Source organism: Ceratotherium simum, chromosome 9 (genome assembly GCF_057802395.1).
Source record: "Ceratotherium simum simum isolate JZ-2026a chromosome 9, ASM5780239v1, whole genome shotgun sequence".
NCBI lineage: Eukaryota > Metazoa > Chordata > Mammalia > Perissodactyla > Rhinocerotidae > Ceratotherium > Ceratotherium simum.
In genome coordinates this window covers 13,825,282-13,839,235 of record NC_141908.1, presented here as the reverse complement: position 1 = coordinate 13,839,235, position 13,954 = coordinate 13,825,282, and positions in this window count along the sequence as shown.

Genomic DNA, 13,954 nt, shown 5'->3' with positions numbered 1-13,954 from the left:
TCTGATGCTCTTTACTCCATCCTGTATATCCTGTTTTCAATCTTTGTTCTTCACCCTGAACATTTTTCTTTTACATTTCTTCTGTAGTGTTGATCTGCTATAACAAATGCTCTCTGTTTTCGTTAATATGCCTTCATTTTGCCTTAAAGTTTCAAGGACATTTTCACTGGGATTAGAATTTCATGTTGAATTTCCTTTTTTTATTTAGCAATTTTAAAATGATAATTGACTTATACCCTCCAATATTTCTGAAGAAACATAAGCCATCATTTCTATCATTGTTCCATTTTCTGTTCTTAATTTTTGAATTTCTGATTCTAGGTGTTTTTATCTTATACATATATTATATATATAAATAATATATTATTTATTATTTTATTATATATAATATAACATCATTATTATTAATATATATTAATATATTAAATATATAAATAATACATAATATATGTATTATATATTATATTATTCTATATTACTTATATATTATATATTTATTATATATAATATATAATATATTTTTATTATATATAATATATAATATATATAAATATATTATATATTATATAAATTTTTATATTATATATATGTATTATATAATATATATAAAATATATAATATAATTATATATTATACCTTATATTAAATGATTTTAATGATTTTCTTCTGCTTTGAAATTGAGAATATTTATTAGTTGAAATGTATTGAATAGCATGTTCTATTCTCTTTTTATGGTGACTTTGTATCGTCTATTCCTTGGCATTTTGCGTACTGTGTTTCTTCAAGGTATCTTCTTCTGTCAATCAATATAATGAAGACAGCTTTTTTTAGATTAAAAAAAAACTTGAGAGAGAAGAAGAACTGATTAGTCTTGTTTCTCTTTTGTTTCTGCAGGATATTCAACTTCCTCCTCTTCGTTCCTTCTTTATTTTCATTGCCATGTGCACCGGATTGTCCTGTGGAAGCCAGGGTCACTGAAAGCAATGTTTCTCTGAAGGTGACACGGCTGATCATGCTTACTTGCAAGTCTCTTCATTTTAGCTGATGCTGTGAACCACCAAGTCCCAGCAATGTGTGCAGTGTTTCGACACTCTATCTTTGACATTTTTTTCTAGGGTGAAATTTTTATACACTTTGTCTTTGTCATATACCCCTCTCCTATTTTTCATAAATACGTTTAATCCTGCTTTACACTTGTACCCACAATCTTGCAACAGTGACAAGATATCTATTGGAATTTACTGTTTGTTAACTTACAAATAATTTGAAGTTTGTAGTGTTCTCCTTTTCAAGTATAACTGAGGGCATTGGTCATGTATGATATAATTTGCAAAATCTTGCCAATTTGTGGGTAGAGGGAGGGGGCAAACAGATATGTGGAAAAGATAACATCCATAAACTTTGAAATCAAAGCTGGGTTGTTAAAACACACACACTTATACACACAAATATTTACATCAAATTTCTTTAATATGTCACACTGTTGAGTTTGTAAGAGTCTCAAGAGTCCAATTCCAGGTTTAGAAATATTCTTCAGTCAATTTCCAGCAGAAGTAAATCAGTGTCTTTGTCATAAAATTTTTTTCTTTTGAATAAATATCTTATTCTACAACTTAATACACTATTATTCACCAAGTTTGACTTTCAGCAAATATTAAGTTTAAAAATGTAAACTTAATGTTATTCATGAATATTATTTACCACCCATTATTCAGTATATTTTCAAGTGATCATGTGATTAAAGTCCTCCAAATCAAGGGCATTATCAAATTTTGTGTGATAAGGATTACATATTTTAGTGCTTAGCTCTACTAACAATTCATGGCACAAATAGTAATGGAATGAATGAAAAAATGAATAAATACATATTCAAACAATGTAAAGCAAATGCTGAAGATTATTTCCAAATATGTTTGAACAATAGCAGAATTTTTTAAATAGTCTTACAAGTAATTAATGTAGCACTCAAAGATATAAATTCTGGTGCCTTTTGAAAAGTAAACAAAGTTATATATATATATTTTTAGGTACAATTTTTATTTTTATCAAATTATCATTGTTATTATTTCATTGATTTGAAAAAAATTACATAAAACGGATATACAGCAATATACTGACTTCAATCCTTATGATAAAAGTAATTTAGGGGCCAGCCTGGTGGTGCAGTGGTTAAGTGCACGTTTCGCTTCGGCGGCCTGGAGTTCGCAGGTTCGGATCCCAGGTGTGCACCGACGGACTGCTTGTCAAGCCATGCTGTGGCGGTGTCCCGTATAAAGTAGAAGAGGATGGGCACAGATGTTAGCCCAGGGCCAATCTTCCTCAACAAAAAAGAGGAGGATTGGCATTTTGGATGTTAGCTCAGGGCTAATCTTCCTCACACACACAAAAAATAATAATAACTTAAACATGGAAAACTTTTGGATTTTAGAAAGAATATTAGTTAAAAGAATGACCAACACAGGATGAATATATAGCAATGAAGAGTATCTTATATCTAATAATGTGTAATTGCATTAACTGAAAACTATGCACACTGTCTAACCAAAGACCCCATGTTTCTTTATATTACTAGTATCAGCAGCAAAGAGAATATTTGAGCAGTCAGAGAAATCGATAAAATCAAATAGGTTTGCAATGGTTAGTCATAGATGAGCTTAAAATTGAAGAGTGAACTGAAAAACAATAAAAACAAGTTGGAAGATACAATCTACAGAGGAAGGGGGACAAAATTTTTTCAAGTATAATTTCCAAGAGATTATTTGAAGGGAATGAAATCGTCATAAACTGTAGTGTCTAAACACTATGTCAAAAAAAGAAAATGCCCACTATGTCAGTCTTAAGTATGCCTGCAAAGAGTTTGACAAACTGGGAATTGAGAAGTTGAGTTGATTCCCTTCCCCTGAATCTGGGATAGCTTCACTATAATAGGCAGCCCCTACAATGGTCCCAAATGATACCTGCCCTGTAGTATTTGTACCCTTTTGTAAACCCTTGACCTTGGTTGTGGACTAGACCTAGTGACTCACTTCTAATGAAAAGAATGCAGCCAAAGTGATGGATATTTCTTCTGAGATTAGGTTACAGAAATACTCTGACTTCTGTCTTGATTGCCCTGTCTGCTTTCTTTTGCATGTCACTCTGATGGAAGCCAGCTGTCATGTTGTAAGCTGCCTGATGGAGAGGTCCATGTGGCAAGGAACTGAGGGAGTCCTCCAGCCAATAGCTAGGGAGGACCTGAGGCCCTCAGTCAACAGCTGGTGAGCTGAATCCTGACAACACCACGAGTGATCTTGGAAGTGGATCCTCCCCCAGAAGAGCCTTCAGGTGGTATTGTAGCACCAACTGACACCTTAAAGACAGCCTTGTGAGAGACTTTGAAGAATAGGAAACCAGATAAGCTGTTTTCAGGTTTGTGACCGTAAATTGTGGTATAATACACATTTGTTGTTTTAAAGTGCAAAGTTTGGGGGTAATAGAGATTTTGGTACCTGGAAGTAAGATGTTGCTGGAACAAATACCTAAAAAGAGAGACTGGCTTTGGAACTGACCAGATGATGGAGGCTATAAGGATTTTGAGGATCATGTTAGAGAAAGTCTATATTGCATTGAAGAGATTTTTAGCAGACTTTGACGATGCAGCCAGTTAGGGCTCAAAAGGAAGTGCTGCTGTGGGGCCGTCCCAGTGGTGTAGTGATTAAGTTTGCATGCTCCACTCTGGTGGCCTGAGGTTCACAACTTCGGATCCTGGGCACAGACTGATGCACTGCGTGTCAAGCCATGCTGTAGTGGCATCCCTTATAAGGTAGAGGAAGATGGGCACAGATGTTAGCCCAGGGCCAATCATCCTCAGCAAAAAGAGGAGGATTGGCAACAGGTGTTAGCTCAGGGCTAATCTTCCTCACCAAAAAAAAAAAAAAAAAAAGTGCAGAGCATATTATTGGAAACTGAAGGAAAGATCATCCTTGTAATTTTATGGGTGAAATGATAGCAACGTTCTCATCTGAAGTCATTGCAGAAAGCATAAAATGGGCCTAATGAACTTAGCGATCTAGCTAAGGATAATTTGTAGCAAAGTGTTGAAGATGCTTCCCAGTTTTTTCTTTCTGCTTTTACTAAAATGAGATAAGAGAGACTTAAATTGAGGGAAGGATAGTTAAATAAAAAGGAGCCAGGAGTTCATGGTTTAGAAAATTTTCAATCTTTCTAGATGGCAAAGGATGCTAAAATTAAGAAATAACTTTTAAGCAAAGTTCAAATCCAGATCACAGCCAGAAAAATATGATCTAAAGATGAAGCAAAAGGCTTCACCGGAAAAACTTCTCAAACTTCAGAGATGTCAAAGGTGACACCTCAGACTATGATTTAGTCACACAAATGCCCTCAAAAAAGTTTAAGTATGGGGTGTACCTCACAAATCCTCTCAATCAAACAACATTAAGCTGTTTATAGGAAGCTGTTATGGGCTGAATTGTATCCTTTCCAAAATTCATAGCTTGAAGCTCTAATCCCCAGTATATAAGAATGTGACTGCATTTGGAAATAGGGCCATTAAAGAAATGGCTAAGTTGAAATGAGCCCATTTGAATGGGTCCTACTCTAACCTAACTGGTGTTCTTACAAGAAGAGGAGAGTAAGACACGAAGGAATGCATGTGTACAGAGAAAAGATCATGTGAAGACAGGAGAAGACAGCCATCTGCAAGCCAAGAACAGAGGCTTCAGGAGAAATCAAACTTGCTAAAACCTTGATCTTGGACTTCCAGCCTCCAAAACTGTGAAGTAATAAATTTCTGCTTTTAAGCCACCCAGTCTATGGTATTTTGTTATGGCAGCCTGAGAACACTAATATAGAAGCTTAATGGACTTGTCCCTCAGCTGTCTCTACAGGAGCCAAAAGTACAGAAAGGTTTATGGCAAAGAAATTTGTGGTTTTCTACTTCCATCTAATGGAGTAAACCCCAATGGTATTCACAGAAAGTTTTTGAGTGTAGAATACCAGCAAAATGCTAACATCATGGTGGAATGGAACAGAGATGGAAGAAAATGATGGTGCTTTTGGACCTTTAAAAATCTACAGGCAGAAAGCAGACTGAGAACACTACTTAGCTACGAACATACGCTACCAGTCATGAAAAATGAAGTATGAATCAAAGGCACAACAGAAAGCCCATGGGGGATGATAAGAGCCATGGAGAGTTATTCTCAGGTCTTAAGACCTAATCAAGGAGCTGCCCACATTTGACTGGCTGGATTTCAGAATTTCTATCAGTGACTCTGTTTTGCTTCTTATTTCTCCCCTCTTAGAACAGGAATTTCTATAAGAGTTATCCTATACCTGTCCCACTACTGTATGTTGAGTGTTTGAGTGACAGAATTTGTTTCTAGTTTTATAAATCAGCGGAATGAGAGAAACTGTGCTTGAGGAGCTGAATTTATGGCACTATATCAGAGGAGCTTCATCACACCTGGAAATGAATTAAATGGTGAGATTCTGGTCTTTAAGCTGGTGATGTAATGTGATGTGACTTTGGGGGAATTTGAAGGACATAAATTTATATTGAACGTGGAAGGGATATGAATTATTGGGAGTCAGAGGGCAGATTGTGAAAGTCAGCCTCTAAAATGGCCCCAAACAATTCCCACCTCCTGGGATGTTATTCACACCCTTGTATAATCTCGTTCCCTTCGTTTTGGGCTAGCCTAATGATTTGCCTCTAACGAATACAATATGGCAAAAATGTTGGAATGTCCCTTCTAAGATTTGTTTATAAAAAAATTCTGTCTTTTCTCCTCCTTGCCCTCTCTCACTTTCTATCATTCTCATTCTGATGGCAGCCAGCTGTCATGCTGTGTGTTGCCCAATGGATAGGCCATATGGCAAGCAATGGAGGGAGGTTTCTGGCCAACAGCCATGGAGGAACTGAGATCCTCAGGTCAACAGCAGTGAGGCACTGAATCCTGCTATCAATCACATGAGTGATCTTGGAAGCAAATCTTCCCTTGGTCAAAAATTCAGATGAGACAGCAGCTCTGGCTGATGCCTTGATTACAGCTGTGTGAGAAATCTTGAGGCAGAGTCACCCAGCTAAGCTGTATACAGATTCTTGCCCACAGAAACCATGAGATAATAAATATATAGATTTTTTGTTTTAAGCCACTAAGTTTCGGATTCATCTGTTACATGGCAACTGTTATCAGAGGTTCGGGGATTCGATCGGAGACGTAAAAGACACTTTCCACTCCAAACAAATGGACTGAAGGTATATTTTATTATATAGAGGATAGTAAAGGCGATAGTCTGCAAACAGATCTAGATAGGTCAAATATTAAGAGGGAAAAAACATCAGCCCGACTGGAAAGGGAAAACACCCACGTTGGCTGAAGAGAAATGACACAAATCAACCGGAAAGAGAAACCAGGTTGACCCGAAAAGAGAACACATCAAATCAATTACTTCGTATCAAATCAATTACTTCACATCAAATCAGTTACTCACAACATCCACGCCCCACTGCCGGGAGAGCCCTGTCAATCGACGCGGCTGGGCAAGGATCACACGTCCTGGGCAAGATGTCCCTTCCACAGGTGGAACTCTCACTCGGTCTCAGTTTCCAGCAGTTTTTATACCATCAGTAATTTTCAGAGTAAGCAATTACAGAGTTTGCAGAGCAAGCATTTAGTGTTCCCATGCACAAATGGTTATCAGTGGCGTACGTGCACTGAGCCCCCTGGCTAACGTCCCAGCCCAGTAGTTGCGTACGTGCATTGTTCTCTTTGGTTATCGTCCCAGCCCGGCACAGATGGCCAGTCCATCCCGTGCTACGACGCTCCAAGAGCCTTGAAATGTTACAACTTGCAACTCCCTCCGTGAGAGAAGGGCCAGTTCCCACCACGCAGAAAGCAGCCTTGTATTTCTTTTTGTGCTGGTGGCTGTAGGTCAATGGAGCTGACCAAACATGGCTGTACTCATGTCAAGACATATTCGCCGTGGCCGTCTCCATTAACCATAAGACACCATACGCACAGACAATGAACTTCTGCGCAAGTACATAAGGCACATCCAAGAATCCAAAATCCAATGACTACAATAATTATAAAACTATCTCGCAATAAAGGACCCAAACCCCAAGGTAACCAATCAAACAACCCCTTAGAATATGAAATGTTATTAACTTGATCTTGCAAATCATGTACAGCATCAAAGATAACATTAGATAAGGTAACATTTAGGCCTAACAAACTAGCTTGTAGAAGTCCAGATCAGCCCCCATCACGGAGGGTAGCAGAAGGCAGGGTAATAGAGAAATTATAACCAGTTCTCCGTGACTGGTCAGATATACTGAGAGATTGCTTGATGTTTCTGAGACCAAATTTCTCGGCCATTCATAGTCCAGGTCATAGGTCCCACTGGTGTAGAGCAGTTGGTCCAGCAGTGCAGGGTCAAAGGTTGTCCTACGGAGACATTAGTTGGTGTGTAGGTCTGCAGCAGACATGGAAGTGCAGCACAGCATAGTGAACACAGCAGGAGTATCTATTCACGCAAAGAAACAGAATTTTTAGGAACATGATATAATTTTTATTTTCTGGATACATAACTATGAGTGTTGCAGTGGGCCCTTGGGCCACCACTTCTGCAGCACGGGGAGCCGCATTGGATGGGTGGGTCACCCACACCTTTGCTCCAGGTTTCCATCCATCTGTAGACCCAAATCCTTGCATTCCTCTTTTAGATAATTCACTTGGAGGCTGTCATTGTGACACATTTGGAGTCAGGAGGGGAAGCACCAATAATTGTCCCACTCGTTCCCCAGACTCTACAGTTAGTACTGTGTCACTACCATTATATAATATAAATTTTATTTCTCCTTGATAATCTGGATCAATAACTCCTCCTAGTACATCAATACCTTTTGCTGCCAGTCCAGAGCGTCCTTTTAACAAACCAAAGGTATTTTTGGGAAATTGTACCCCTATCCCAGTAGGGACTATAGACTGCCTCTTGGGGGCAATTGAATAGAATGAACAGTAGATAAATCCAATCCAGCCGCTTCGGCCGTGGCACGAAAAGGCGGTTTAGCAGACTGAGTCAGGGGCCAATAGGTTAAGGTCATAAACTCATGGGTGGCGGCTGCCACTTCTGTAATCTTTGCTGGTAACAACCTTGACAGAGGAGTCTCATTAGGGCCTAGTGGCCTGTTATTTAACACATTTAGAGCAGTACTTAGATGGTTGTGCCACCCTTTTAATGAGCCATGACCAAGTTTCTTCAATTGTTGTTTAAGCAATCCATTCATTCGTTCTATGAGGCCTGCAGCTTGGGGGTAATAAGGTATATGATAAATCCATTCTATATAATTTTCCTTGGTATAGGTTTGAATCAACTTACCTGTAAAGTGGGAACCGTTGTCACTCTGAATTTGCCTTGGTGTTCCATAATATAACTTGATTATATCTAATAATTTTATGGCACTCTGTTGGGTGGCCACTTTAGCTGGTATAGCCAATAAATAACCAGAATATGTATCAACAGCAGTGCAAGCATAAGTATATCCACAAGAATTTGGCAATGGTCCAATAAAATCTATTTGCCAGGTATGGGCGGGAAATAATCCCTTTTGGATATGACCTTGGTAGGGTGTGGAACTCCCGTTTATTTAACTGTTGGCATAACTGACACTGTTGTACTGCAGTGGCAATATCATCATGGGTGACAAGGATTCCCTTTGTTGTGCCCACCTGTATGAAGCTTGTTCTCCCAAGTGTCCACTCTTTCGTGGACCCATTGTGCTAAGCCTGGGTTGTGCGTTGCGAATCTGCACCAGCTGATTAGCATGAGAATTATGCTTTTCGTTCTGCAGAAATTAAAGAACTGTGAGCATCAACATGAAATACAGTAACAATTGTATTTTGACACCATAACCATATGTCTTCCCATAATTTCTTTCCCCATATTTCTTTATCATTAATTTTCCAATCATGTTTTTTCCATTGTGGCATCCACGTTGCCAAACCTTGTGCCACTGCCCACGAATCAGTATATATATGACATTGTTGCCCCTGTTCTTGTTGAAGTGCCTGATACACTGCATAGAGTTCAGCATATTGGCTACTCATATTATCTCCGGTGGTGACAATTGTTTGTTGGGTGGATGGGTTATAGGCAACTGCTTTCCATTTCCGTGAGCTTGATATCATTTTGGCAGAACCATCTGTAAACCACGTATGGTTTTGTTGTTCTTCAGTCAATTGATCATATGAGACACCCCATTTAACAGGAGATTCTGTTATATCAGTCTTAGGTGACACAGTTGGTTCACTGCTATATTGAGACACTTGTTCATGCAATAGAGACAACCCCTTTGGGCCAGGTTTGGCCCGGTCTTGAATATACCATTTCCATTTGATAATATTAAATTCTTGTGCTTGTCCAATTTTATGAGTAACAGGCGTGCTATGAATCCATTGCATGATGGGTATTTGGGGTCGCATAATTACCTCATGTCCCAGGGTAAGGCTTTCTGAGTCTATTAGAGCCCAGTAGCAGGCTAACAACTGTTTTTCAAAGGACTATATCTTTCACTGGAACAGGGAAGCTTGCGACTCCAAAATCCCAGAGGATAACGTCGGGCACCTTGTTTTTGCCATAGACTCCAGCTGGCATACTGATCAATGACATCTACCTGTAACTCAATGGGTCCCGGTTTAATTGGCCATAGATCTAAAGCAGTCTGAATAGCATGCTTGGCTGCTTCAAAAGCTTCTTTTTGTTCCATTCCCCATTCAAATTCATATTTTTTCCTGGTAACTTTATATAAAGGTGCAAGGAGCCGACTTAAATGTGGAATATGTGCCCTCCAAAATCCAAATAATCCAATAAATTTTTGTGCTTCCTTTTTATTACGAGGTGCTGCAAAATCTAATATCTTTTGTCTAGCTTTAGGTAAAATTTCTTGTTTTCCATTATTCCAAAGTACTCCCAAAAATTTAACATTTGAACTCGGGCCCTGAATTTTAGCTGGATTAGTTTTCCATCCATCCTCCTCAAGTATGTCCATTACTTTTTCTAACTGTTGTTGTACCTTTTCTTCTTCATTTCCTTGGATCATAATATCATCTATATAATGTACTATTTGGACATCATCAGAAGCAGGTACCTTTGCCAAGGTCTCAGCAACCTGTCGATGGCAGATAGTGGGGCTATGCACATATCCCTGAGGAAGTCTAGTAAAGGTATATTGTTGTCCCAGCCACGTGAAAGCAAACTGTTCTTGGACACTTTTAGGTATAGGTATGGTGAAAAAGGCATTAGCCAAGTCTATGACTGCATACCAAGTGCCTGGATAACATTGCACTTTTTCTATGAGAGTAATCAAATCAGGGACGGCCGCTTGAATAGCCGGAGTCACTTTGTTTAGCTCTCTGTAATCTACAGTCATTCTCCATGTCCCATCACCTTTTTAACAGGCCAGATAGGATTATTCCAGGCTGTAGTTACTCTGCGAAGGACTTTACAGCCAAATAATCTTCTATGGTCTCAGATATTTCTTGTTGTCCTCCAGGGATGCGATACTGTCTTTGATTGATCACTTGCGTGGCAGGTGGAATTTCTACTTCATGATGCAAACATCCCACAATTACAGCATTAATATGAAAAGACAAAGCTCTAATAGCAAATTGGTATTGTCCATCAGCCAAATTTAATGTCAATCCTTTTAGAATATCAATCCCAATTATATATTCTGGTATTGGTACAATCATAACTAGATATGTGCGCCGGGGTAGTTGCCCAATTTGCATAGAAAGATTAGTGGTAACTGCCTGGATTTCTTTTCCTCCCAATCCAGTTATCAGAATTGATGTACCTTGAAACTTAGTTGGATTCCCATAGATAAGGGTGGCCTCTGCCCCTGTATCCACAAGTGCCTTCACACTAGTTGTAGATCCATTCTTCCAAAATATTTTAATTGGTACATGTGGTCTAATATCTTTTCTTATAGTGGCACTAATCGATACAGAGGTTTGGCCTTCCCCTCAATCACATAAGTCAGCAAGAAGAGGATCCAAGGGAGGAGGTGGTGCACTAGGTGCAGTAGGCACTGGGTTGGAAGCATTCTCTATACTGTCCCTTCTGTTCACTTGTTTTACATTCAGCCCTTTTCTTTATATAGTTTCCATAATTCTCTAGTGTCAACTCCATCAATCTGGTCTTTAGGTACTCCTGCCTGGAGTAGGGCCAAAAACATATCACCTCGAGTTATTTTATCTTTTTTAAAGAATGTTTCTCTTTTTTCTCTTCTTGGAGAGTTTTCAGTTGTCTGCCAGTCTCCCAAGTCTGCTAGCTGCATAATCTTATCTGCAAGTGTTGATATAGGGCTTTCAGTTTCATTCATGAGAAGGGTTGTAATTATTTGTTTGTATGCCGGAGGTGCAGTTTTTATCAACCTGTTTCGCACCTGGACACTTAAAGTCATTTCATTTAAAGCTTCACCACACCCCAGAAACACAGCCCGCTTCATGGTTTCTTCTCTCATCTTTTGAACACAATCTTTTAAAGTATACCAGGGTCTATTAGTGTCTGGCCACATATCATCCGTGGGGTATTTATCTTGAGCTCCTTTTACTGCAAGAGCCAATAAAGTCGTACCATCAGTGTCTTGTCCACGATCATTTGGGGGGTGAGCATTCATGCTCCAATCTCTGAAAGCTCCTCCGTATTACTGGATCATTGGACAAAATTACAAATTTAAAAGCATCTCCTGCATCCAGATTAATTCCTGTAGCGCCCATATCATATAGGCGAACAAGCCAGGTTATGATGGCTTCTCCAGGCTTTGTGTAGCCCGGGCTAAAATGTCAGAAATTTCTTGCTGGTTAAAATCCTCAATCACATCTTTCCTTACAGGATGATTACCATCCATTTCCATCCGCCGACGGCGAAGAGGGCGATGCCTCTGTGCGTTTGGGCGGTTTTTCCTCTTCCTCATAATCAGTTTCAGAATCATCATCCCAGATATCACCATCCCATGTGTCCGGGTCCCACTTAGGACCGGCCGATGCTATGGCCATATGAACTTTTCGTTCATTTACCTTTCCTCTCCTCTTTCTATATTTATATTTGGCAACTCTTACAGCAGCCTTTTCTGCTATAGCTTGGTAGTTACGAGCCTGATCTCCCAGTGCATGATATTGACATTGAATCATAGCCAAGCGAGACTGCAAATCTGAATTCTCTTTTTCCAAGAGTGCCTTCTCTTTCTGTATCTTATCCCTATCTTCTATAGCCCGACGATAAGCAGTCAACAAACACCAACCTCGCCGTGCCAAAAAAGAAACATCATCTTTCTTTTTCCTTTCCACAGTCTGCAAAGCTTTGGTCACATCCAACGGTTCAAATTGTCGCAGACGAGCATCCCAAGCTTCACATAACCCTGACCTACGAGCCCACTCCCCAGCCAGAGTGCAAAAGGGAGGGTCCTCCCATCCTGGAATTTCTTCCACCTTGGCTTCAGTTACCTTTCGTTTGAATAGGAAAGGCATCTCCTTAATCGAATCCTGCTCACAGCGCCAATTATGTTATCAGAGGTTCGGGGATTCGATCGGAGACGTAAAGACACTTTCCACTCCAAACAAATGGACTGAAGGTATATTTTATTATATAGAGGATAGTAAAGGCGATAGTCTGCAAACAGATCTAGATAGGTCAAATATTAAGAGGGAAAAAATCAGCCCGACTGGAAAGGAAAACACCCACATCGGCTGAAGAGAAATGACACAAATCAACCGGAAAGAGAAACACCAGGTTGACCGAAAGAGAACACATCAAATCAATTACTTCATATCAAATCAATTACTTCACATCAAATCAGTTACTCACAACATCCACGCCCCACTGCCGGGAGAGCCCTGTCAATCGACGCGGCTGGGCAAGGATCACACGTCCTGGGCAAGGTGTCCCTTCCACAGGTGGAACTCTCACTCGGTCTCAGTTTCCAGCAGTTTTTATACCATCAGTAATTTTCAGAGTAAGCAATTACAGAGTTTGCAGAGCAAGCATTTAGTGTTCCCATGCACAAATGGTTATCAGTGGCGTACGTGCACTGAGCCCCCTGGCTAACGTCCCAGCCCAGTAGTTGCGTACGTGCATTGTTCTCTTTGGTTATCGTCCCAGCCCGGCACAGATGGCCAGTCCATCCCGTGCTACGACGCTCCAAGAGCCTTGAAATGTTACAACTTGCAACTCCCTCCGTGAGAGAAGGGCCAGTTCCCACCACGCAGAAAGCAGCCTTGTATTTCTTTTTTGTGCTGGTGGCTGTAGGTCAATGGAGCGGCCAAACATGGCTGTACTCATGTCAAGACACAACAGAAGACTCATACAATTTGTGGCTTGTTTTTAGCAGATGGATTGCAGCAGCAGCTGTGGGACTATGACTCCCAAGGCTAGATTAAAAGAAGTCATGTAGTTTCTGCCTTCCTCACTGAAAAAATTGCTCTTAGAGTGCTGGGTCACTATGTTAGAATTCTGATTATTCTGAGGCCCTTATGCTGGGAGGAAATCCAAACCACAGGTAGGTAGGTGCTCAAAGATAAACTCAACCTTCAAGCCATCTTAGCCCAGGCACCAGATTTGTGGCTAAAGAAGCCTTCCCCAGACAATCAAGTCATCCCCATTTATTCAAGTTTTCCTAGCTGAAGCAATAGACATAGTGAGGCAGAGAAAAGCCATCTCTGCTCTGTTTGAATTCTTGGCAGGCTGAATTCATTAGTATAATAAAATTGTAGTTCCACTACATTTGGAAGCAACTTTTCACATTCTCTGCTCTCTACTAAGCAGCTATGAGTCTGGCAAATGCCTTTTTCTCTCTATCTATTAATAAAGACCGTCCAAAGCAGTTTGCTTTCCACTGGCAGGGGCCATAATGCATCTTAATCATCTTATCTCATGGCAAAATCAACTC